The sequence below is a fragment of the Rhipicephalus microplus genome, chromosome X (assembly GCF_043290135.1).
Source record: "Rhipicephalus microplus isolate Deutch F79 chromosome X, USDA_Rmic, whole genome shotgun sequence".
NCBI classification, from domain to species: Eukaryota; Metazoa; Arthropoda; class Arachnida; order Ixodida; family Ixodidae; genus Rhipicephalus; species Rhipicephalus microplus.
Window position 1 is genome coordinate 327,795,630 of NC_134710.1, and position 26,319 is coordinate 327,821,948.

A 26,319-nucleotide genomic window follows, 5' to 3' on the forward strand; every position below is an offset into this window, starting at 1 on the left:
TTCGCCTACAATACGGCCATTCAGCGAACAACCGGCTACTCGCCATTTTACCTAGTTTATGGACGCTCCCCTACTTCTTTCCTAGACGTCTCTTTCTTTACCTGCCAAGCGAATTCATCTCCATCCTCTTCAGAGGAATACGTTTCACGACTCGCACAGTGCCGCCAACGAGCTCGTATAAACACTGAAGCCCGCCAGCAAGACAGAAAGCTAGTTTATGATGAATCGCATCGTGATGTATCCTTCCAACCTGGAGACGAAGTGCTCCTTTTGACGCCTGTTCGCACACCTGGTTTGTGTGACAAATTTCAGCCTCGGTTTATCGGGCCGTACACAGTTTTTGAAGAGACTTCACCAATGAATTATCGCGGCACGCCACTTGTAGCCCCAGCAGATCGCCGTTATCGAACTACAGAGGTCGTCCATGTCTCCCGTATGAAGCCCTTCATGCGACGTTCTTTGTCCCCTTGACTTGCCACGGCCAGGCTGGCCGCTTTCACGTGGGGGGAATTGATGTGGGCATTTAGTATACGCATCCTCTTCACCAGTACATTATCATCATTATCATGTGTGGCTCATGCACCCTCATCGTTGTCGCGTAGCATCATCATCTTGGCTCATTCATCGTAGCTGTCGGCTGCCGGTTCCTCGGGCCTTATAAAAGGTAATCCAAACCAAGACTTCATAATATCACTACTTGAAGTGATTATTCTAGAGATCCTCAGAGTGCGTTCTTACACTTGTGAGAAAATAAACGCAAACCATTTGTACAAACGCGTCCGAAAAAAACATGTGACTGCCAAAAATGGATCCTGTGACTTTCCGCGTTTTAGGCGGATGTGATTACCACTACACCACAAGCATGGGTTGAGAACACGTATTCGTGCTGTCGCCATTGGCCAGACCGTTTGCTGTGACTGCTTAAAAAGACGACATATTGTGTCACATGTGCCGTAACGTTTCCTCAAACGTGGGGGGCTCCACCAGCTACAGGGTCATTTGTATATGTCCATGTGCTGCGTAGGAAAAAAGAATACATAATCGCCTATTTCGGAGACATCAGGGACGTTTGTATCACTACTTGAAGTGATTTTTCTAGAGATGCTGAAAATGTGTTGTTACACTTGTAAGAAAGTAAACGCGAACTATTTGCATGAACGCGTCCGAAAAAATAAACAAAAACATGTGCTTGCCAGGGATCGAACCTCGGACCTTCTGCGTGTAAGGTGGATGTGATTACCACTACACCACAAGCACTTTTTTTTCTTTATTGCCTTCTTGACTACAGGTCAAGCTAATATGACAATCACTATCACACGTGCTTCATGCGTGATAACGCGTCAAACAAAGATATTACATCTTCAACACAGTCGGTAGCCTTATACACATCTCGCACTTTTATAACAGCTTCCACAAAACACTCATTAACAGACAGAACTCTCACATCACAGTGTCTGTACGATAGCATACTACGCCAAACCGAATGAAGACCAAGTACAAATATAACATCCAAATTTTGCACAGAACTATCACAAGGCAAAAAACGAATTCCATATGAAGTAAGAGGTACATCTTTTTTTAAAGTCCTCTGTAAAATGTTTAAAAAAAATAGCGTTCTTACAATCAATAAACACATGTTCAATCGTCTCAGGTTTGTTACACAGGAGACAGCTGCTTCCCCATGGTACATACATCCCTCTCTCTTCAAGCCACGTTTTTACTGGCAAGGTTCCCGTATGAAGTTTAAAAAAGAAGGTTTTCACACTGGGTGGTATACACATGTTTTTCACTCGCTTTAGTACGTCATGACCATATAATTTTTCATACCTTGAACGGTACAGGGGCACAGGAAAAACATTTTGTATTAAGTCTTTCATAAGGCGCTTTTTTTTCACGTTAGTTAGGTAATCTATCGAAAACCTCGCCCTTAAGAAACGATATGAGAACACAACTTCGCGCAAGAACGGTGACAAGGTGTGTCGTTCTCGCCTGTCTGAAGATACCAAGAAGTCAGGCATGTGGTGTAACAGCGTTGTTTGAAATAAAGAACGTAAAAAAGAGTCTGTCTGGTCTCTAATGAGCAGGAAACGTGATATTACTTGATTAAGAAACAGATGGCACAGAGACAGCCCTCCTTGCTTAACTCGCCGAAACAAGATCGTTCTAGATGTTCTCTCCCACGTAGAGCTCTAGATGAACGTAATGAATATCCTGTGGACTTTGTGAATGGTTTTACGCTTACAACTAAGTACTTGCAAAAAGTACATAATTTTAGCATCCAGAAACACGTTGCATACAGCTCACCGAGAGAAAATTGATAAGCCACGACCACCCCATCCTTCAGCGGTCGCGCGCAGTTCTTCAGCCTTTTCAAGCCAAAGTGCTTCACTGTCTTGATACCTGTCCAATGGTACCCCTAGGTAACGACTAGGCGTCGTGAGCCACTGAATATTTCCAAAGGAACTGGGCGTAAGGTCCCAATTACCATGCCATAAACCAATGCTTTTTTCTTTGTTCATTAAACTTACACTCGTGTCACAAAACCTTTGAGTGATTTTTAATAACGAAGTGACACTCTCTCTATCAACTGCAAAAAAGGCAATATCGTCGGCGTATGCCAAAACACGCACTTCACATGACTGCAAACTGAAACCATTAATCCCTGCATGGTGAATCACTTTCTGACACAATGGTTCCAAAAATAGAGCGAATAGCAAAGGACACAAAGGACACCTCTGACGCACGGAGGAAAGTACTTGTATGCACCTTGAGAGTTCTCTATTTACAATTAAATTTGTGGTTGAATTTTCGTATGCCAATTTAATACCTTCACGGGTGAAGAGCCCGTCTTCGTGCTGTCGCTATGCGCCAGACTTGTTACTTTGACTGCTTAAATGGATGACATATTGCGTCATCCTGTAACGATGTTAAAGGACTCGAGCTGCAAAAAACGTATTTAATAAAGGGCGAACCTGTGCCCACTACTCAGAGGGACTATGGTCGTAGAACGTTAAAGCAGAACACCAAAGATGTCTGCCTTCTTCTACTTATTAAAGAGGAGTCCCAAGCGCCTGGCGCGCATCAGTTGGGGCCAGCTGGGTTCTCGTGCTATCATCATCGTCTCTGCGCAACACTAGACGGTAGGCATGTATGTCCCTGTGCACGCGGTGATGAGCGCGTTGTTTGAATACAGGCTATATGTCGCGGCAATATGTGCCGTAACGCCCTCAAACGTGGGGGCTCAAACAGCTACAGTGTCATTTTATGAGTCCTTGTGCTGCGTAGAAAAAACAAATACATATTCATCTAATTCGGAGACATAAGTGACGTTTTTATCACTACTTGAAGTGATTTTTCTAGACATACTGAAAATGTGTTCGTACATTGTGAGAAAATAAACGCAAACAATTCGTACAAACGCGTCCAAAAAAAAAACATGTGCATGCAAGGGATCGAACGTGGGACCTTCCGCGTGTTTGGCGGATGTGATTACCACTACACGACAAGCACGGGTGCAGAACACGTATTCTTGCTGTCGCCATGGGCCAGACCGTTTACTGTGACTGCTTAAAAAGACGACACATTGCGTCTCGTGTGCCGTAACGTTTCCTCAAACGTAGGGGCTGAAACAGCTACAGGGTCATTTGTATAGGTTCCTGTGCTGCGTAAGAGAAATGAATACATATTCGTTCATTTCGGAGACACCAGGGACGCTATTATCACTACTTGAAGTGATTATTCTAGAGATCCTAAGAGTGCGTTCTTACACTTGCGAGGAAATGAACGCAAACTATTTGTACAAACGCGTCCGAAAGAAAACATGTGACTGCCAAAGATGGATCCTGGGACCATCCGCATGTTAGGCTGATGTGATTACCACTACACCACAAGCACGGGTGGAGAACACGTATTCGTGCTGTCGCCATGGGCCAGACCGTTTACTGTGACTGCTTAAAAGATGACATATTGCGTCACATGAGCCGTAACGTTTCCTCAAATGTGGGCGCTCAAACAGCTACAGGGTCATTTGTATGGGTCCTTGTGCTGCGTAGGAAAAACGAATATATATTCGGCTATTTCGGAGACATCAGGGACGTTTTTGTCACTACATGAAGTTATTATTCTATTGATCCTGAAAGTGTGTTCTTACACTTGTGAGAAAATAAACAAATCTATTCGTACAAACGCCTCCAAAAAAAAAAAAAACATTTGCCTGCCAGAGATCGAACCTGGGACCTTCCGCGTGTAAGGCGGATGTGATTACCACTACACCACAAGCACTTTTTCTTCTCTTTTTTTTATTGCCTGCTTATACGTACACATAGAAACACAAATACAGTCAGGGATCAAAAGTAATAATGCAAGGCACATAAGACATAGATACATAAATGGGCATGGGTAAAAGGAGCAACCAAACTTTGGCTGGCGTGTGATGGCTAAAATCGTCTCATGTTCATGAGTGGCTCGATCCTCGATACCCATTCAGGTATCGGATTTATAGATTTATGTGCTTCCAGGAACCTGCCCACTCATTCGCGGCAGTACTCGTGTGCCGATCATGCATCTATATCTACATGTCGTGCGGCCATGCAGGCCTTCCATATGCAGTGCAAACCCAGTAGCATGACAGCGTCAAACGGGACACCTTCTTTGTTGTCCACAGTTAGGAAATGAATTCCTTGTGGGTCTAAAGGGAGGTCTTTCTTTAGCGTTCTTTGTAATATATTCCAGAAGAACACGATTTCCCAGCATTCTAAGAAGACGTGCTCAATGGTTTCGGGCTTTCTTGCACACCCCATGGTACATACATTCATTTTCTCTGTAACCATGTTTTTACCTCTAGTGTCCCGGTGTGCAATCTTAGGAAAAAGGACTTGGCTCCTGGAGCTACATACATATGTTTGACACGCTTCAGGACATCACTTTCAGACTTGGCACTATATATTGTGCGATACAAAGGCACGGGGAGTAGTATATCCACAAAATCTTTGTATAGCTTCCTTCGTTTCACTCCCGCCAGATATTCGCATGAGAATCGAGCACGCAAGAACTTATAAGCCATCACAACCTCCTTCAAAAAACCGAAAACCCCACCTTCAATACATTCGGTGGATACCACAAAGACCGGCACAATTTGCTAAGTCTGAGCTGTAATACACTGCGCAAAAAGGGTCCTTCACATTCCTAAGGAAGCAGAACCGGTTCACTATTTGCCTCAGGAATAAAACCGACAGGCCAAGACCTCCATCACGTACACGTCAGAACAAGTTGGTGCGGCTCGTCCTCTCCCAAACCGATCCCCAAACAAAAACAGACAGAATTCTGTGGAGCTTTTGTATGTCAATGCGTGAGCAGTGCAAAACCCTTCACACATACCACAGTTTTGTAATGAAAAAGACATTACACACCGTGGTACGTGCAAACATAGATAATTCCGAGCCCTTTGTCCTCTCAGACCTTGCGCGCATTTCCGCAACTTGGTTCTGCCAGTATGGTTCACTGTCACGGTAAAACTCTAAAGGGACGCCTAGGTATTTCGTGGGAGTGGAAACCCATTACATGTTGGCAAAGGTACTGGGTGGCATTGTCCAAGCTGCATGCCAGATTCCGAGGCTCTTGCCCCAGTTATATGCAATGCAACTAGCAACACAATAACGCTTCACGATTTCCACAGTTTTAATGATACTGGCGTGGTCGCCACAAAACACCGCAATGTCGTCCGCATAAGCGAGTAGTTTTACCTCCGCTTGCTGCATTTTAAAGCCATTAATCCAGTTAGCCCGTATTACGCTTAGGCACAAGGGCTCGATATATAAAGCGAAAAGTAACGGCGATAGTGGGCATCGCTGGCGCACCGACCGCTGCACTTCGGTGAGCTCTCCTACTGACCTATTTATTATCAGCCTTGTCGTGCAACCCCTATACGCCATTGCGACACCTTCCATAATAACAGATCTTACGTTCACGTACTCCACAATGACAAATAGTATGTCGTGAAGTACCCGGTGGAACGCCTTTTCCGGATCCGACTGGAGAATCGCGACCTTCTTGCACAATACGTCACAACAGTCGAGTAGGCTTCTCGCCGTATGAATGTTCGTGAAAATGGTGCGTTCCTTGATACCGCACGTCTGGTGTAGTTCAACTATATCCTTCACCACTGTTTGCAGTCTTTTAGCCAACAGTTTCATGAATATCTTATAGTCGACGTTCGCTAAGCTGATAGGGCGATATGCTGTTACCCGCTTTCATGGGTCGCGATCGTCTGTTTTCGGGATAAAAACTGTGTCTGTTGACAGAAATGAGGGTGGTAGTTGTTTGCGCTCATATGCATCGTCTAAAATTGCAGCCAGTATAGGAACTACTTTGTACTAGAACGCCTTGTAAAAACGGCTCCTAGCCCGTCGGGCCCGGGAGATTTCCCACGTTTCAAATCGTCTATCGCCACCACAATCTCATCGGCCGTAATACGGCGCTGTAACATTTCCTTTGAGCTATCATCAATCTTTGGCATTAAAGGCATGAATTCCGTCACGAAACCCTCCGTGTCCACCGGGCAAATCGCGAACAGCTTTCTGTAGAACATTGTGAACACGTGTTCAATGCCACTGTGTTCATTTAAGATCACACCGTTTTGTTCAACTTCGTAAATCTCGTTCCGACGGGCCCACTTTCTTTCCTTTGCGAGGGCTCTTTTAGTTGGCGCCTCGCCTGTTATCTTTACTTCTACTCAAGCGCGCACTAACGCCCCCAGATAACGTTCAATATCGGTCTGCTCAAGTTTTTGCTTCTGTGTGTTAATGTCGTCTTTGAACGTCCCAGGCGATAGGCTTTCTTCGTATGTTAGCATTTGCAAGCTTTGCCGCAGGTTTTTCTCGTACCTATTCTTTTCGTGCTTTAGAGCGCTGGCTCGTTCAAGTGCCTTCAATTTAGCTGTTTGCCTAAATGTTACCCATCTCTCACATATTGTTGTGTTTGTCTGAATGTTTATCTCTTTGAGCAGGGCTAACACTTTCTCACAGAAAACACCATCCTCCAAAATTTTAGCATTAAGTTTCCATAATTCCCATGCAAACTTATTTCGGTTTTTCACTTTGTTATTAACGTCAAACATGACTAGACAGTGCTCACTAAATTACACCGACTGCACATAATATTCTTGCGCAAGTGCTATCAATTCAACTGGAATGTACACTCTGTCCAGTCGGGCGTGGCTGGGTGCTTGGAAATGCGTGAAGTGCACAATGCGGTCGTAATCCAAGCATTCTGCTACGTCCTCAAGCCCATATTCATCAATTATTTTGTGAAGCTCGGCCGTGTTGGCGTCTCTATACGCTGTACCACTTTATTTATCACGCGCTGCCAGTACACAATTGAAGTCCCCCATCAGTACCAGGGTCCTTTCGACGTTGCAGTAATTTCTGACACTCTCAGAGAAATGTCTTCGTTCGTCGAGTAAATTAGGAGCATAAAGGCATATCACTCACCATTCAACTTAACCATAACAAAAATCACACAAAACCATGCACCCCGCCAAGTCTGACCTCACACCCCTCACTTCAAGGCCCTGGTGTTGGCGCACGAAAAGAACGCACCCCGCGGATCGCCCTATGGCGTGACTCACACCCGCGTAGTACATTGACATGAAAGGTAACACCATACTCTTGGTCTCATCATCACTTCTAATTTTGGTTTCTTGTATGGCAATGATATCTAAATCATGTTCGATCACCAGTCTATACAACTGTCGTTGCTTTCTCCTCGCCGCAAGCCCTCGAACATTGAATGTAGCAAATCGCAAGGGTTTATCTGGTAGCGCCATTGGAATAATTTATAATAGAGACCCAGAGTATGGGCTCATGCTCCTGTCGACACATGACCTTGAGGTCCGCAACATAGGTCGGGGCTTCCACAGCTTACTGCTACATGACCGGTGGCGGCAGTGGCGGCATCGTCGCCGCCGTCGGCCTCCGATCCTGTGGATGTTCGGCCGTGGCCGCACTGTCGGTCGACGTACAGGGGCTGCTTTTATGGAGGTTCACCGGGACTGCTTGGGTCGGTAGATTCACTCTCTCTCTCGGCGCCTTCGTGTGATCGCTTATTCGTCGTGGTTCCCTCCTAGGAAATGTCCATTGCAACCAGTGCTTCCCTGCTGATTACCTTGGTCACGTTGCTTTTGTCTTCCTGCGTCTGCAGTGCTTCCGAGGAGTCATTTTTCACCAAGAATGTATCTTCGGCTTTGAGGTTCGTTGACTTTACGTGATCTCTCTCCTAAGATTTGTTAGCTGGCAGGCTGTCCATCGTGTCACTTTCTGTCTCCGCTCTCGCTGCTGCCTCGAAATCTGCTTCGTCCATTAGGAGCTCCGAAGTGTCGTCGCTCCCCGCGGGCCCTGCAACACTGGCGCAGGTACGCATGCATTCCGACTCGTGTTCAAAGCGACGACGCAACGTTCACCACGGTACCTTACAGTCCCGACCAATGTGTCCGGTGCACTGGCAACGAAAGTATAGCGGTGCCCTTCCCGGCACCACTACAAGAGCCAGCTCACTAGCAATCCTTATTTGATGGGGCAAATCTTCTGGCTTGACTCCCGCCTTAAGTGTCATCGTCACATTTCGCGTCGTTGATGCCTTGTCAGGCACACCGCTGACCTTCCACCATTCCTTGATGATGTCCGTCACTCTGCCATAGTTCAGGAAGGCCGCTCACATGTCGTGGTCCAGTACGGTAGGCAAGAGTCCGTGCAGCTTCAACCGAAGCTCCTGGTTCGATGGATAAATGAGGACGCAACGCTGGCCCTTCACTTTCACTTCCGCTTTTTCCAGTAGCCTCTTCGCACCTTCGGCACATTTGAACGTGACGGACCAAACATGATTCATTTGATACGCCCCCAACGCCGAAACCCCGGAGAGCAGTTTCATATCACTCATCGTATCCCTGAAGTCTTCTATACGGTAGGGCCATGCTTCGCATCCGCATGCACGAAACTAGTATTCAAAACCAGACGTCCTGAAGGCAGACTAGGCAGAACAACGCGATACTCGTTATCTGAGGCAGCTAACACCCTGTTTCCACGGCCAGAAATTGCCGCTGATACCGCTCCGATAGAGCCCATTCCAAACGTGTCCGCTCGCTATCGCGGCCGGAAGTGGAATGATTACACCACAAGCACGGGTGCAGAGCACGTCTTCGTGCTGTCGCCATTCGACATACTGGTTACTTTCACTGCTTAAAAGAATTACATATTGCGTCATATTGCAACGATGTTGAAAGAGTCAGCGTGTAATAAAACGTATTTATTAAAGGGCGAACCTGTGCCCACAATTCAAAGGAACTATAGCCCTAGAACGTTACAGCAGAGCACCAAAGATGTCTGCCTTCTCCTACTTCTTCAAGAAGAGTCCCAGGCGCGTGGCGCACATAAGGCGGGGCCAGCTGGGTTCTCGTGCTATCATCATCGTCTATGCGCAACACTAGACGGCACACATGTATGTCCCTGTGCGCGCCGTGATGGGCGCGTTGTTTGAATGCAGGCTATATGTCACAGCAATATGTGCCGTAACGTTCTCAAACGTAGGGGCTCGAACAGCTACAGTGTCATTTGTACGGGTCCCTGTGCTGCGTAGGAAAAGAAATATATATTCATCTATTTCGGAGACATCAGGGACGTTTTTATCACTACTTGAAGTGATTTTTCTAGAGGTCCTGAAATAGTGTTTTTACGCTTGTGAGAAAATAAATGCGAACTATTTGTACAAACACGTCCGAAAAAAACATGTGCCTTTCAGGGATCGAACCTGGGACCTTCCGCGTGTAAGGCGGATGTGATTACCACTACAACACAAGCACTTTTTTCTTATTGACTACACCACAAGCACGAGTGCAGAACACGTCGTCGTGCGGTCGCCATGTGCCAGACAAGTTACTGTGACTGCTTATTAAGATGACATATTGCGTCACATGTGCCATAACGTTTCCTCAAACGTGGGGGCTTAAATAGTTACACAGTTATTTGTTTGGGTCCCTGTGCTGCGTAAAAAACAAATAAATGTTCGTCTATTTCGGAGACATGAGGGACGTTTATACCGCTACTTGAAGTGATTATTTTAGAGATCCTGAAGATGTGTTCTTACAATTGTGGGAAAATAAACGCGAACTATTTGTACAGACGTGTCCGAAAAAAACATCTGCCTGCCAGGGATCGAACCATGGACCTTCCGCGTGTAAGGTGGATGTGATTACCACTACACCATAAGCACGAGTGCAAAACACGTCTTCGTGCTGTCGCCATGCGCCAGACTGGTTACTTTGACTGCTTAAAAGGATGAAATATTGTGTCATATTGTAACGATGTTGAAGGACTCGGGGTGTAATAAAATGTATTTATAAAAGGGCGAACATGTGCCCGCAACTCAAAGGGACTATGGTCGTAGAATGTTACAGCAGAACAACAAAGATGCCTGCCTTCTTCTACTTGTTCGAGAGGAGACCCAAGCGCGTGGCGCACATCAGCCGGGGCCAGCTGGGTTTTCGTGCTATCATCACCGTCTCTGCTCAACAAGAGACGGCGCGCATGTATGTCCCTGTGTGCGCGGTGATGGGCGCGTTGTTTGAATGCAGGCAATATGTCGCGGCAATATGTGCCTTAACGTTCTCAAACGTGGGGGCTCCAACAGCTCTAGTGTAATTTGTATGGGTCCCTCTGCTGCGTAGGAAAAAAAAATACATATTCATTGATTTCGGAGACATCAGGGACATTTTTATCACTACTTGAAGGGATTTTTCTAGAGATCGTGAAGATGTGTTCGTACACTGGTGAGAAAATAAACGCAAACTATTCGTACAAACGCGTCCAAAAAGTAAAAAAAAAGACATGTGCATTCAAGGGATCAAACGTGAGACATTCCGCGTGTTGGGCGGATGTGATTACCACAACACGACAAGCACGGGTGCTGAACACGTATTTGTGCTGTCGGCATGGGCCAGGCCGGTTACTGTGGCTGCTTATAAGACCCCGCCGCGGTGGTCTAGAGGCTATAGTGCTCGGCTTCTGACCCGCAGGTCGTGGGTTCGAATCCCGGCTGCGGCGGCTGCATTTCCGATGAAGGCGGAAATGTTGTAGGCCTGTGTGCTCAGATTTTGGTGCACGGTAAAGAACCCAGGTGGTCTAAATTTCCGGAGCCCTCCACTACAGCGTTTCTCATATTGATATGGTGGTTTTGGGACGTTAAACCCCACAAATTAATCAATCAATCAATGACTGATTAAGAGGATGACCTATTACATCATATGTACCGTAACGTTTCTTCAAACGTGGGGGCTCAAACAGCTACAGTGTCATTTAATGGGTGCCTGTGCTGCGCAGGAAAAAAAAATACATATTATTCTACTTCGGAGACATCAGGGACGTTTATATCACTACTTGAAGTGATTATTCTAGAGATCCTCAAAATGTGTTCGTGCCCTTATGAGAAAATAAACGCAAACTTCGTACAAACGCGTTTAAAAAAAACATGTGCCTGCCAGGGATCGCACCTGGGACCTTCCGCGTGTTAGGCGGATGTGATTACCATTACACCACAAGCCCGGGTGGAGAACACGTCATCGTGCTGTCACCATGTGCCAGACCGGTTACTGTGAAAGCTTAAAAAGATGACATAGTGCGTCACATGTGCCGTAACTTTTCCTCAAACGTGTTGGCTCAAACAGCTACACTGTCATGTGTATGGGTTCCTGTGCTACGCAGAAAAACGAATACATATTCGTCTATTTCGGAGACTGTCACAAACGAGTGCTCTAAAAAGGCGCGCGCCGTGGAATTCTGGCGAAAGTAACTATACCAAGCGCTGAGAGACGCCTCAAGGTCAACAATAAAGAAGAAAACAAGCATCTAAAAACTGCCCGGGCGCGTCGTCTCTCCCTCCCTCTCAAAAGCGTAGTCTGGCCGGCCAACCTCCACACAGCAGCGGCTGAGCAAGCCTTGAAACGTTCTCCAAGGAAAGGGGTGGGCTGATGCAGAGTTGCGTTACGAGTCGCAGACGGCCCTCGAAACTTCTTGCTCTTTCCCCAGATTTGGCTGCGCATCGCGCCGACAAAACGATGAGAAGTTTCTGGAATCTAGCGCGGAAGGTATTTAATTGAGCAGCAGAGAAAGGAGAACAGGAGAAGAAGAAAATATGCGCCAAAGTGCGTAGGGTGTTTCCACCGTGTCGTCGGTGAAGGCCCTGTCCTCAGTGACAAAGCAGGTAATGAAGAGGATTTCCACCTGTGGAGTAAGACTCGTGATACAAGAAGAAGAGTGTGTCTACCGCCAGCGAGCGAAGACTCGATGCAACAGCTGCACGTGGGAAGCCGACGTGTTACCGGCGAAGAAGTTTGGTGCTTGAAGAGCGGCTAATTGAAGACGCGAGGTTTCCTGGAGGAGAAACTTCGGGGACAGCGGAACGACAACAGCACTGTACTTTGAGTTAGTGATTCTTGGAAGAGTTTCATTCAGACTTTGTTCCAAGGACTTTGGACTGAATAAGTTTTCGAACTCTTTAGTCTTTAAGTGTGTTTGCTGTTCGATGCGTGTGATCGCATTGTAGTGCGTATTGTTGCTTGTGTCCGTTGTTTCGAGTGTGGCTGATTGTACTGTGTAGTACGTTGTTTGATTGGAGACATCATATTAAACTGTTACCGAGTGTGCATATTTGTGTATCGTTTCATCTGCCACATTTAAGAATATGTTTTGGTTTTGTTTATCAACTTTCGGCTCTGACTTGTGCTTTGGGCCACAGCAGGCGTCCCCTGACGTGCCAAATAGGACCACTTCAAAATTGTCCGCGCTTTCGTGGTGCAGTTCGGGTGGCCGAGACTTCGGCCCTTGGAATTAGCCCGGCGATCGCCCCTCTAATTAACGGGACCTATAACAGAGACATCAGGGACGTTTATGTCACTACTTAAAGTGATTATTCTAAAGATCCCGAAAGTGTGTTCTTAAACATTGAAGAAAATAAACGAAAACTATTTGTACAAACGCGTACGAAAAAAACATGTTCCTGCGAGAGATCGAACCTGGAACTTCCCGCGTGTTAGGCGGATGTGATTATCACTACACCACGGGTGCAGGACAGGTCTTCGTGCTGTCGCCATGTGCTAGACCGGTTACTGTGACTGCTTAAAAGGATGACGAATTGCGTCATATGTGCCGTAACGTTCTCAAACGCGGGGGCTCAAACAACTACAGAGTCATTTTTATGGGTCCCTGTGCTGCGTAGGAAAAACAAATACGTATTCATCTATTTCGGAGTCATCAGGGACGTTTATATCACAACTTGAAGTGATTATTCTAGAGATCCTGAAAATGTGTTCGTAAACTTGTGAGAAAATAAACGCAAACTATTTGTATAAACGCGTTTAAAAAATAAAAAAAACATGTGCCTGCTAGAAATCAAACGTGGGAACTTCCGCGCGTTAGGGGGATGTGATTACCACTACACGACAAGCACGTGTGCAGAACACGTATTCGTGCTGTCGCCATGGGCCAGACCTGTTACTGTGACTGTTTAAAAGGATGACCTATTGCATCGTAAATGCCGTAACCTTCTCAAACACCTAGAGTGTCATTTGTATGGGTCCCTGTGCTGCGTTGGAAAAACGATCACATGTTCGTCTATTTCGAAGACTGTCACAAACGAGGGCTCCGAAAAAGCGCGCGCTGTGAAATTCAAGCGACAGTAACGATACCAAGCGCTGAGAGACACCTCAGGGTAGACAATAAAAAAGAAAACAAGAATCCGATAACTCCCCGGGGCGTCGTCTCTCCCCCCCCCCCTCGTAAGCGTTGTATGGCCGACCAACCTCCTCACAGCGGCGGCTGAGCAAGCCTTGGAACGTTCTCGAAGGAAAGGGGTGGGGTCATGGAGAGTTGCGTCACGAGTCGCAGATGGCCCTCGAAACTTCTCACTCTTTCCCCAGGCTTGGCTGGTGATCGCGCCGACGAAACGATGAGAAGTTTCTGGAATATAGCGCGGAAAGTATTTAATTGAGCAGCAGAGAAAGGAGAACAGGAGAAAAAGAAAGTATGTGTCAAAGTTCGTAGGGTGTTTCCACCGTGTCGTCGGCGAAGGCCCTGTCCTCAGTGACAAAGCAGGTAATGCAGAGGATTTCCACCTGTGGGGTAAGACTCGTACTACAAGCAGCAGAGTGTGTCTACCGCCAGCGAGCGAAGACTCGATGCAACAGCTGCACGTGGGAAGCCGACGTGTTACCGGCGAAGAAGTTTGGTGCTTGAAGAGCGGCTAATTGAAGACGCGAGGTTTCCTGGAAGAGAAACTTCGTGGGCAGCATAACGACAACAGCGCTGTACTTTGAGTGAGCGATTCTTGGAAGAGTATCATTCAGACTTTGTTCCATAGACTTTGGACTGAATAAGTTTTTGAACTCTTTAGTCTTTTAATGTCTTGGTTGTTCGATGCACGTGATTACATTGTAGTGCGTATTGGTGTTTGTGTCCGTTATTTCGACTGTGGCTGAATGTACTGTGTAGTACGTTGATTGATTGGAGACATATTGTTTTCAACTGTTGCCGAGTGTGCATATTTGTGCATCGTTTGATCTGCCATATTTGAGAATATAATTTGTTTTTGTATATCAACTCTCGGCTCTGACATGTGCTTTGGGCCACAGCCGGCGTCTGCCGACGTGCGAAATAGGAACACTTCAAAATTGTTCGCGCTTTCCTCGTGCATTTCGGGGGGCCGAGACATCTGCCCTGTTATGACCGCCATCGGTAGGCGCCATGCTGTGGCTGAAAAGCGTAGCCGGGCCGCGTTCCCACGCCTGGAACCCAGGTTTTCTTGGAACCAGCGTCGAGGGCTGACGGGGGAGCGGCGCTCTTTTAATCCTCAAACAAGTAGCCGCCTCGCCGAATGCCTATGCCCGCCAGGTATTGTCCCTGCTAGCCGGCGGATGAGACGTCACGTCGCCACGAAGCGGTAAGCCGTTCCAGAGGGGACAACAAAGACAGCGTATTCCTTTGAAGAAACGGCGACCGCCGCCACAAAGTGCCCTGCTAATTGAGCGGACAGATTGGCGGACCGTTTGATGTCTGCTGTCCGAAGCTTGGGACCCCTCGACCAGCGACATACACGACGAGCAAGAGCCTCTCTGGCACCACCTTTAAGTGCAGTGATCTTGACTCGAAATTGGCTGTTCACGTGCGCCGTGCATGCTCGTACCCCTCACCTGTTGTGTGTGTGTGTGATTGGTGTTCCACTGAAGAAGGAGGAGCCCGACAGGGCTTATAACGGCGCAGCAGAGTGCAGGACGTCGCTCTGAACCAAGTAAAGGTTCAACCACCACGTTCGTAGTTTGGGAAGGCTCTGAACCAAGTAAAGGTTTAACCACCACGCTCGTGGTTTGTGAACTCTTAACCTCATGCTGTAAATATTTGTAAATAGTGCCATAAACCTTGTTTGTTTTTCGTATCCCCATCTGGTAAGCGGTCGTTTCCTCAACCCGAAGCTACACCACGCTACAACAGCACCCCGGGATCACAACAGCCCTTAGAATGAGCCCGGCGATCGCCTTTCTAATTAACGGGACCTGTAACAGAGACATCAGGGACGCTTATATCACTACTTGAAGTGATTATTCTAGAGATCCTCAACGTGTCTTCTTACACTTGTGTGAAAATAAACGCAAACTATTTTTACAAATGCGTCCGAAAAAAAAAACATGTTCCTGCCAGGGATCGAACGTGGGACCTTCCGCGTGTTAGGCGGATGTGATTACCAATACACGACAAGCACGGGTGCAGAATACGTATTCGTACTGTCACCGTGATTGATTTGTGGGGTTTAACGTCCCAAAACCACCAGTACTGTCACCGTGGGCCAGACCGGTTACTCTGACTGCTTAAAAATACGACATATTGGGTCACATGTGCCGTAACCTTTCCTCACACGGGGGGGCTTAAACAGCTACAGGTCCATTTGTATGGGTCCTTGTGCTGCGTAGGAAAAACGAATACATATTCGTCTATTTCGGAGACATCAGGGACGTTTTTATTACTACTTGAAGTGAATATTCTAGAGATCCTGAAAGTGTATCATTACACTTGTGAGAAAATAAACGCAAACGATTTGTACAAACGCGTCCGAAAAAAAAGATGTGCCTGCCATGGATTGAACCTTGGAACTTCCGCGTGTTAGGCGGATGTGATTACCACTACACCACAAGCCCGGGAGCAGAACACGTGTTCGTGCTGTTGCCATGTGCCAGACCGGTTACTGTGACTGCTTAATAGAATGGCATATTGCGTCAAATGTGCCGTAACGTATTTTTTCAAACGTGGGGGCTCAAACAGCTACAGTGTCATTTGTATGGGTCTCTGTGCTGCGTAGGTAAAACAAATACATATTCATCAATATCGAACACATCATGGATGTTTGTATCACTACTTGAAGTGATTTTTTTAGAGTTCCTGAAGATGTGTTCTTACACTTGCTTGAAAATAAACGCGAACTATTTGTACAAAGGCGTGCGAAAAAAAAACAGGTGCCTGTGAGGGCTCCAACCTGGGACCTTCCGCGTGGTAGGTGGATGTGATTGCCATACACCACAATTACGGGTGCAGAACATGTTTTCGTGCTGTCGCCATGTGCCAGACTGGTTACTGTGACCGCTTAAAATGATGACATATTGCGTCATATGTGCCGTAGCGTTCTCAAGCGTGGGGGCTCAAACTGCGACAGTGTCATTTGTAAGGGTTCTGTGCTGCATAGGAAAAACAAATACATATTTTTCTCTTTCGGAGACATCAGGTACGTTTATATCACTACTTGAAGTGATTTTTCTAGAGATCCTGAAATTGTGTTCTTACACTTTTGAGAAAATAAAAGTGAACTATTTGCGCAAACGCGTCCGAAAATATAAAAAAACATGTGCCTGCCAGGGATCGAACCTTGGAGCTTCCGCGCGTTTGGCGGATGTGATTACCACTACACCACAAGCCCGGGTGGAGAACACGTCTTCGTGCTGTCGCGATGTGCCAGACCAGTTACTGTGACTGCTTAAAGAGATGACATATTGCGCCACATGTGTGGTAACGTTTCCTCAAACGTGTTGGCTTAAACAGCTACAGTGTCGTTTGTGTGGGTTCCTGTGCTACGTAGGAAAAACGAATACATATTCGTCAATTTCGGAGACTGTCACAAACTAGCGCTCCAAAAAAGCGCCTGCCGTGGAAATAAAGCGACAGTAACGATACCAAGCGCTGAGAGACGCCTCAGGGTCAACAATAAAGAAGAAAACAAGCATTCAACATCTTCCGGGCGCGTCCCCCCCCCCTTCCTCGGAAGCGTAGTATGGCCGACCAACCTCCTCACAGTGGCGGCTGAGCAAGCCTTGGAAGGTTCTCGAAGGAAAGAGGCGGGGTGATGCAGAGTTGCGTCACGAGTAGCAGACGGCCCTCGAAACCTCTCGCTCTTTCCCCATCTTTGGCTGTGCATCGCGCCGACAAAACGATGAGAAGTTTCTCGAACCTAGCGCGGAATATATTTATTGAGCAGCAGAGATAGAAGAACAGGAGAATAAGAAAGTATGTGCCAAAGTGCGTAGGGTGTTTCCACCGTGTCGTCGGCGAAGGCTCTGTCCTGAGTGACAAAGCAGGTAATGAAGAGGATTTCCACCTGAAGGGTGAAGACTCGTGCTATATGCAGAAGAGTGTGTCTACCGCCAGCAAGCGAAGACGCGTTGCAACAGCTGCGCGTGGGAAGCCGACGTGTTACCGGCGAATATGTTTGGTGCTTGGAAGCGGCCAATTGAAGACGCGAGGTTTCCTGGAAGAGAAACTTCGGGGGAGCGAAACGACAACAGCGCTGTACTTTGAGTGAGTGATTCTTGGAAGAGTATCATTCAGACTTTGTTCCAAGGAGTGTGGACTGAATAATTTTTTCAACTCTTTAGTCTTTAAGTGTCTTGGTTGTTCGATGCACGTGATTGCATTGTAGTGCGTATTGTTGTTTTTGTCCGTTGTTTCGAGTGTGCCTGATTGTACTGTGTAGTACGTTGTTGGATTGGAGACATCGTATTAAACTGCTACCGAGTGTGCATATTTGTGTATCGTTTGATCTGACATATTTGAGAATAAAATTTGGTTTTGTTTATCAACTCTCGGCTCTGACATGTGCTCTGGGCCACAGCCGGTGTCCTCTGACGTGCCAAATAGGACCACTTCAAATTTGTCCGCGCTCTCGTGGTGCAGTTCGGGAGGCCGAGACTTTGGCTCTTGGAATTAGCCCGGCGATCACCTGTGGAATTAACGGGACTATAACAGAGACATCAGGGACGTTTATATCACTACTTGAAGGGATTTTTCTAGAGATCCTTAAATTGTGTCCTTACAGTTCTGAGAAAATAAAAGTGAACCATTTGCGCAAACGCGTCCGAAAATATAAAAAAAACTTGTTCCTGCCAGGGATCGAACCTTGGACCATCCGCGCGTTAGGCGGATGTGATTACCAATACACCACAAGCACGGGTGCAGAACAGGTCTTCGTGCTGTCGCCATGTGCCAGACCGGTTACTGTGACTGCTCAAAAGGATGACATATTGCGTCATATGTTCCGTAACGTTGCTTCAAACGTGAAGGCTCAAACAGCTACAGTGTCATTGGTATGGGTCCCTGTGCTGCGTAGGAAGAACGAATACATATTCGTCTATTTCGGGGACATCACGGTCATTAGTATCACTACTTGAAGGGATTATTCCAGAGATCGTTAAAATGTGTTCCTACACTTGTCAGAAAATAAACTCAAGTTGCATAAACTCTTCCGAAAAAAATGTGTCTGGCACGGATCAAACCTGGGACCTTTCGCGTGGTAGGCGGATGTGATTGCCATACACCACAAGCACGGGTGCAGAACATGTTTTCGTGCTGTCGCCATGTGCCAGACTGGTTACTGTGACCGCTTAAAAGGATGACATATTGCATCATATGTTCCGTAACCTTCCCTTAAACGGGGGGGCTCAAACAGCTACAGGTTGATTTGTATGGGTCCCTGTGCTACGGATGAAAAACGAATACATATTCGTCTATTTAGGAGACGTCAGAGACGTTCATGTCACTAGTTGAAGTGATTATTCTAGAGATCCTGAAAGTGTTTTCTTACACTTGTGAGAAAATAAACGCAAACTATTTGTACGAACGCGACCAAGAAATGAAAAAAAAAACATGTGCCTGGCAGGGATTGTGCCTGGGACCTTCTGCGTGTTAGGCTGATGTGGTAACCACTACAACACAGGCACACTTTTTCATTTACATCGTCTTATCTACTCGGCCACGACTACGTGCGTGGTACCCTGATCTATTTATTTGCAGAGATAGCGTCTAAATGTATATTGTAGCAAAAAATTCGCAGTAGGCAGGATTCGAACCTGCGCGGGAATATTCCAATAGATGCTGAGTCCATCGCCTTAACCACTCCGCCACGATTGTTCTTTGTTTTTTATTTATTGCTTTGAACAACCCCAAGAAAAAAATACATACAAAATGTATACACCTAATAAAACACCACCATCATCTTGGCCAGTGCACTTGGTTTAAAACGACTTCACAGATTCCGAATTTGTCGAGAACGGGTAACCACTCGGGGGGTTGAGACTGCGCTTGAAACAAGTCTCGTGTATACAGCATACTGTCAACAAAATAATCTCTTGCTGAGTGAGCATCTACACGAAAATGTCGAACATCCATTCTTGTTTTCCACACACTATGCATGCAAAGCAACATGTCACTCGGCACTTTTGTTGCAGCTGCACACGGAAGAAAGCGGAATTCGAAGGCGTTTATAGGTAGATATTTTTTTAGAGTTTGTTGTAGTACGTCCCACAAGAACACAACACCATGGCAGTCAAGAAAGATATGATTTATCGTTTCTGGTTTGCCGCAGATAAGACAGTTGACGGACCACGGTACAAAAAGCCCTTTGCTTTTTAGTCATGAGAGTATAGGGAGTGTGCCGGTATGTACTTGAAAGAAGAATGTTTTGACAGAAGGTCCGACCAGTATTCTCTTAACACGCTTTAACCCGTCACGGTCACGACCTAGCGTGTGCGGAGCTCGATAGACGGGCACTGTTAAAAGTCATCAAGAAGGTCAAGATACTGTTTTTTTGGCTCACCGGACAAGTATTCGTACGAGAATCTTTCCTTGAGCAGGCGTCTAGCCGTAACTACTTCTCGCAAATAGGGACTGAGTGGTCCAGCTTGGAAAGAAATGGATGACACGACGAAATCAGGTAAGAGTTCTGCAGTCTTGCTTGGATCACTGTTCTCAAGAAATTATCAGTCTGATCTTGAGCAAACGTGAATCTGCACACAAACTGCTTGAAGAACAAGTGTAAAAGCCCCAGACCCCCATATTTTATTCCATGAAATAAATCGAACCGGCTTGTGTGCTCCCACTGTGATCCCCGTGTGAAGGTCGCGAATACTCGGTGCATTTTTTGGACTGAAGTACGGGTCATAGCTAACACCTGTAATACCTAGAACACTTTTGCAACCAAAATCCCATCTCACACGGACGCTCTGGCGAACATTGAAAAATTGCTGCCACCCCACTTATCAGTACAATTTTTTATTCGTTTATTTTCTTCAGACCAATACTCAGTAGCATTGCGGAATATATCCTAAAGAATGCCGAGATACTTTCCCGGCATGATTTTGGAATTCGTGTTACAATAAACTACGGGTGTGCTTTGCCACTGACCATGCCAAAAGGCCAGATGTTTTGGCCAACGAATTGCGCTACCTGTTGCTGCACAAAATTCTCTAGCTATTCGTACAACTTTGGGCGCTTTCTTTGTCACTGCTAAACAGTGCAACGTCATCAGCATAAGCGAAAATTCTAATTTCACTGCTGAGAAACTTATATCCCCTTACACTTGGTGTTGCGAAAACAAAAAGGCTCCAAGTAAAGCGCAAAAAGAAGTGGCAACAAAGCACAACCTTGCTCCACGCTCGAGCACACAGGTATTGGAGCACTTACTTCTTTGTTTATTACCAAATTAGCCGTACAGTCATGATACACCATTTTAACACCTTCGGTAATGACAGTTCCTACCTTCGAATGCTCCAGCAATAAAAACAAAACTTCATGTACAACTTTATCGAACGCTTTATGCAGATCTAGCTTAATCATGGCCACGTGGTCATGGTTCGCGTCACCGCATTCTAAAATACTTCTGACTACGTGTATTTTTGTGAACGTGTATGTTTGTGAATATGGTTATGCCCCGGGGACTCGCTCGCTGAATTCCGTGCTGACCGGTTGTGCCTTCGCGTACTCCGACGTCAGCGTAGCTCTGGCCGACTGGGCTCGCCCTACGTCATCTCCTGACGCCGACCTCCGACGACAGTGTAGCTCTGACCAACTGAACTTGCTCTACGCCCTCTCCTGACGCCGACAAGAGCTCTCGCAAGCTGTGCCCCGTCTTCGGAATCGTGTGACCATGTTTTCATCTTTCCTATCTCTCCTAACCCCTCGATATGTCGTCGCACTCTGGCACACTGTTTATCTCTCTTTACATCTCAATTCCTATACTTTTGATCCCTCCTCCCCCCATCCCTTGTGAGCTACTGTTGAGGTGTCGCTCGCTGAAGCAGACAGTTACGGGGCCCACTTTTCTCTTCCTTTCTCTCTTAAAACCACTTTGGTTCTGCCCTTAATACCACATGTCTGATGCTTGCCGACAATAGATGTGACAACGCTTTGGAGCCGTTTGCTAGAACCTTCATGCATATTTTAAGTCGATGTTGCTCAAACTAATAGGTTTGTAGAATTCTATTGTAAGGAGCTTTGCGGGGTCACCAGTTTTGGGGTTTAATAGAGAGAGATAGTATACCGGGCTTACCGGGTGTAACGTGATACCGGAATCAAAGTGCGCATGCGCAGATACGTACGTCACCCGTACAGCTTCCAGTACGTGCGGTATTTTTCAGATTTCACGTTACCGTGGTAGCGTAGGTGTACGTAGTGTACGTAAACATGGCGGTGCTCTCGGACGCACGCTTCGAAATGATTTTGGCGTAGTTGTTAAAAGATTCACTTTGTCCGCTGCAAGCGACTGTTCAAAGTGGCTTCGCTTGCCTACAGTTAGCTCCGATATCCAAGTATTACGGATAAGTTGGCGTAGTTTTTGAGATAGCTTCCCATTTCGAACGCGCCTAGGCCTAACTACAAGATCGATGTAAACAAATCAGCAACGTAGTTGTTTTTGCGTTTGGTACGTGGTTCATATTTATTTAGTTTTATCATGACTAAAATAAACTTCTAACAATGCTTCGCGCGGTGGCATAGGTAAACATTATCGTTTTCTTTTTATTTTCACTGCTTAACTTAATAACCATCCAATGGGTGGCGTCACCATCCCAGCCGGGGCACGTAAACCACGTAAACGCTATCCCACTGAACTATAAGACGCCTGCCCACAACGAACGTTTGCTCCACGGTAACGCCATTCTCTTAACCTACGCTATCATGCTAACGCTAAACTATAACAGTCTAATACTACGTGGGCTGGCCTAAAAGAATGAGGTGTTTGTTCTTCTCGTAGCATTCTGTAATAACTCGATGTAAAGCCAGTGCCAGTGCCATTTCTGTTTTAAAACATTTGTATGTGGCAGCACCCAGCCTTACGGCCCTGGTGACTTGCCGTCACTCAGGTTATCTATAGCTGCTTCTATTTCTGCCACAGTAATTTATACTTCTAGTAGCTCCCGCTCAGTCTTCCAATCTCGACATAAGGGCCAGAAAGTCCTCTATGAATCGTTCGAGATCATTATTTGTATTGCTGAGAAGTTCCGTATAAAACTCAACAAAGGCGTGGTTTATCTTTTCGTGGTCCCGGGTAATGTGATTGCGGTATCGAATTTCAGTTATCTCTTTGGTTGCTGCAACTTTCTTCTCTTAACTGAGCACTTGCTTAGTGCGCGTTTCGCCCATCTCCAGCCGTTCAGTACGAACTCTTATCATTGATTCGCGGTACTTTTTTTCGTCGATGAATTCTAGCTTTGCTTTAACATGTAGTCCAGTTCACTTTGTAACTGCCTCTCTTGTTGCCTTTCCACATTACGTAATACACAAGCGCTCTCGATCGCAACAATCTTTATATCACACTTAATTTGCTCCCACACAGCTATGAAGGTATTGGTCTCCAAACGAAGAGCATATGAAGTTTTTGGATTTTTGTGACAAATATTTTATCTTGCAGCAGTTTTTCACTAAATTTCCATAGGAAATTATTAAACTTCACAGCCTTACGTTTTTCGTCAATTTTGACCTTGACCAGACAATAATCACTATAGCTAAGATGTTGAGTTTTCTAAGATGAGCGTAGTGGCACCAACTTTGCCGACAAATATATTCTGTCTAACGACGCGTGCGAATGACCTTGAAAGTGCGTATACCGTAATTCACCCCCTCGCGTCATTACATAGCCGATATCTTCCAGCTCTCTCTCGTTCACTATTTTATTCAACAGCTCAGCGCTTCTAGCGCGCACACTGAGGCTCGTTGTTTTATCTTCAGCTCATAAGTCACAAGTCTCCTAGAAACACAACATTTCTTTTTGTTTTTAAGAACCATTCAACTGTTCTGAAAAAAAAATCATTTCATGCGATTTGTTTGATGCATAAACACACAGAGCGCGCCTAGAGATTCCAGAAAAAATGAAATTGTACATAACCAGCCTACCGCTATCGCAGGTAAATTCATTTTCAACAACCGCGCTACTACTATGTATGAAAACGACGCAGCCTACTGACCAGTCAACAGCATGACAAACACACACATTGTACCCAGAGCGAAAAATTGGAACCATTTGCTCCATTTGTTCTTCACTTTCCATTTTTAGTTTCTTGTACGGTCAGGAGGTCTATGCCGTTTTCCAACAAAATGCGTCTAATCTGGCGTTGCCTCCTGCGCGAACACAGTCCTCTTGAGTTCAACGTCGCAACACGAATACCAGTTTTAAAGTTAGTCGCGATTTCATGAAGGTTGTTTGGCAAGGTGTCATACTCACGTCGCTACAGTGGTTGCTTGTGCTCAGCATAGAAAGCCTGGAACGTCTCCTCCGCTACGGTGGAGGTGACGTTCGAGTGCTCTTACGGTCAGGCGGCAGGTTTGGTCTTGGTTTTAAGGTAAGCCGCCGACCAATCGCCATCTTTGTTGAGGTGCCCTGGTGGTCGACGTGTCAACATTTGCGGTACTTTCAGGTGTTTCACGAGCTCGCTTGATTGATTGATTTGTGGGGTTTAACGTGCCGAAACCACCATTTCATTATGAGAGACGCCGTAGTAGAGGGCTCCAGAAATTTCGATCACCTGGGGTTCTTTAACGTGCACCGAAAACTTAGTACTTGGGCCTACATTTCCACCTCCATTTTAAATGCAGCTGCTACAGCCGGGATTTATTCCCGCGACCTGCGGGTAAGCAGCCGAGTACCTTAGCCACTAGACCACCGTGGCGAGTTCACGAGCTCACTTTAAAGCGATGGCTTCGGCCGCGCTCATCTCGGCGTCCGTTGCTCCCGGGCCACCCTTTCACGCAGCTGTAGATGACTGGCTCGCTGCTGTAGCGCCGTCGTCTACTGCCGCCGTGTCTACATTCGTTCCTGGCGCAACACAGTGCTTGTCCCCTTCATCGGTCGCTTCCAGTTTGGCCCCAGAAGTATGTTCCGGGGGCGTCACAGAGGCTTCCGTACCGCCGTCTTCCCCTCTCGCTTCTTCGGCATCCACGGCATTCATTAGATGTTCAGCCACTTTGTCTGTTCGGCTTGGGCCCGTAATGCTGGTGTGTGACCTCACGCATTGGCGTCATCGTGGCCTTAGCGACGACAGACTCCACAGCGCGGCAAGCGGCAATCCCGTCGAATGTTTCCGATGCCCCGGCATTGCAGACTAGTGGTGCTCTGCCAGGAATCACGAAGAGCGCCATGTCTTCTGCAACTAACTTGTAGTAGGTGTGGCAAGTCGTCCACGGAAACGCCCGCCTGTAGCCTCAGCGTAACCGATCGAGTGGTTGATCCTTTGTGATTGCAACCCTGCACCTTCCACTAGTCTCTGCTTATTTCGGTCACTTTTCAGTAAGGCATTCAGGTGACTCGCAGATCTTCGTCTGGCACGCCGATAAGAATCCTGTACAACTTCAGCCGCACACTTCGATCACTGGGGTCAACCACCGTACAGTAATAAAGGGCTGTGTAGGACCGCTGAAACCACCCCTACACAGGAGCCCATGATCGCACATCCGTTCTTTGTCGTGGCCGGAAGTTGAATCACTGCACCATAAGCACGGGTGAAGAACACGTCTTCGTGCTGTCACCATGTGCCAGACCGGTTACTGTGACTGATTAAAGGGACGAGATATTGTGTCATTTGTGCAGCAACTTTTCTTTAATCGTGGGGCCTCAAAGAGGTGCAGGGTCACTTGTATGGGTCCCCGTGCTGCGTAGAAAAAGTGAATAAATATTCGGCTATTTCAGAGATATCAGTGACGTTTATATCACTACTTGAAGTGATTATTCTAGAGATTCTGGAAATGTGTTTTTACACTTATGAGAAAATAATGGCAAATGATTTCTATAATTGCGCCTAAATAAAAAATCATGAGCCTGCCAGGGATCGAACCTGGGACTGTTAGGCGGATGTGATAACCACTTCACCACTTTTTTTTCTTTATTTCCGACTTTCACATTTGAAGGCACTTGTTACAAAATAAAATGTATGGGCCATGTTTTGGCCCACACGAGTTTAAAATTTTTGGATGCGCACTAAGTCGTCGAGCACAGTAATTCACACTGGCGGGTCGGGGAGCGTGCGATGCACATCTCTCAGGCGCACCACACTTTCAATGAAATGATCAGAGACAGGACGAACGACCTGGTAAACATGTTCGAAATCCATTTTCATTCTCCACACGGCATGGAGGCCTAGGAGCATGATTAAATCGTAAAGAATGTTCTGTGGGGTGTTTACTGGCAAGAAGCATATTCCGTAGTGGTCAAGAGGCAACTCTTTCTTTAAAGTGCGCTGTAGCACATCCCAGAAGAAAATGGGGTCCCAACAGTCCAGAAATACATGCCCTATGGTCTCGGGTTTTTTACACAAATAACAATTTGTTGTCCAGGGTATGAAAAAGCCTTTATCTTGTAGCCAAGTTTTAACAGGGAGTGTGTTTGTGTGGAGTTTAAAGAAGAACATCTTAACAGATGGTAGTACCGACATTTTCTTTACTCTTTTTAAAACGTCCTGTCTTGGGCCTCCGAGGTGTG

At 46.4% G+C, this 26,319-nt stretch overlaps 1 protein-coding gene and 4 non-coding genes across 8 annotated transcripts in view; 1 reads left to right on the plus strand and 4 right to left on the minus strand.

Moving 5' to 3' along the window:
• LOC119161271 (arylsulfatase B) overlaps window positions 1–26,319 on the plus strand; it is a 150,798-nt gene that overhangs the window by 56,730 nt on the left and 67,749 nt on the right. The window lies entirely within an intron of this gene.
• Window positions 1,185–1,257, minus strand: TRNAV-UAC (transfer RNA valine (anticodon AAC)). Its single transcript has one exon. It is a non-coding gene; the product is annotated as a tRNA-Val (tRNA).
• Window positions 4,209–4,281, minus strand: TRNAV-UAC (transfer RNA valine (anticodon UAC)). Its single transcript has one exon. It is a non-coding gene; the product is annotated as a tRNA-Val (tRNA).
• On the minus strand, window positions 11,516–11,588 carry TRNAV-AAC (transfer RNA valine (anticodon AAC)). The gene has a single exon. It is a non-coding gene; the product is annotated as a tRNA-Val (tRNA).
• TRNAV-AAC (transfer RNA valine (anticodon AAC)) lies at window positions 18,453–18,525 on the minus strand. Its single transcript has one exon. It is a non-coding gene; the product is annotated as a tRNA-Val (tRNA).